Source organism: Corvus brachyrhynchos, unplaced genomic scaffold, assembly GCF_000691975.1.
Source record: "Corvus brachyrhynchos isolate BGI_N302 unplaced genomic scaffold, ASM69197v1 scaffold193, whole genome shotgun sequence".
Taxonomy (NCBI): domain Eukaryota; kingdom Metazoa; phylum Chordata; class Aves; order Passeriformes; family Corvidae; genus Corvus; species Corvus brachyrhynchos.
The window spans coordinates 40,990-42,071 of NW_008237087.1; positions in this window are offsets into that span (position 1 = coordinate 40,990).

Sequence of the window (1,082 nt, forward strand, 5' to 3'; positions counted from 1 at the left end):
GCCAGCCTTGGTTGTCCTCTGGCCTCTGTGCCTGGCTGCTGGCCCAGCAGGCACCGCCTGGGCTGCCAGGGTCAGCATGGACTGGAACGCTCATCCCCTTCTAGAACCCAGCACCGATTTTCCCGAGAACCCTGGAGTGGCAGGAGGCACTCCCTGAACCACCAGGAAGCCCCAGGGATGCAGGGACCCAGCTCTGCCCTACCAAAGGGACTGTCACAACCTCTGTGGAGTCCCAGAGGTCTGGCAGGACCCGCAGGGCTGCTCCCGTGCCTGGGGTCACCCCCTGAGCTGCTGGGAGCAGGGGGGAACAAAGGCCCACCCGAAAAGAGGAAGGAAAAGTCAAATATCACCCACTGGCATGTGGAATTACTCCTGGAGCGCTCTGGAAGCCCCCTCCCTCCAGCTGTGGGTGACATGGGCAGGTGCCCTGAGGGCACAAGGACATGGGGGTGGTGGGGACAGGCCCCCCAGTGCCCCCCAGTTCCCTGGAAGCTGTTAGGGTTAATGGAACTGCAACCCCCATAATGGCACACGCTGGTTAATGCGGCACACGAGGGGTTACAAGAGGGTCCCGAGTACCTGGAGCAGGGATGGGAGCAGGAACGGGGGCAGCTGGAGCTGAACGGGGAGAACAACAGTTTATTAGGGCAAGTCCCACTGACCGGGAGCACTTGGCTTCCAGCTCCAAGGGAAGCTGGAGAGAGCCTGGCCATTCCCAACACCATTCCCAATGCCAGCTGGTGATCCAAGGGCACCGCTCAGGCAACAGGCCATGAGAGGGCTCAGCTTCCAGCTCCTGAGCCAGAGCTGAGAGCCTGGAGAGAGCCCTGACATTCCCAATGAAATCCCTAACGCCAACCAGCAATCAAGGGGCACTGTTTAAGGACGAGGCCATGGGAGCACTCAGCTTCCAGCTCCGAGAGAGCCTGAACAGAGCCCTGACATTCCCAACGTCATTCCCAGCACCCACTGGAGATCCAAGGGCACCACTGAGGGAAGAGCCCAGGAGAGCCGGGGAGGGCAGTGCTGGTCCAACTGGTGTAACCGGCCCCGCTGCCGGCTGGGGGGGCAGAACCGGCCCA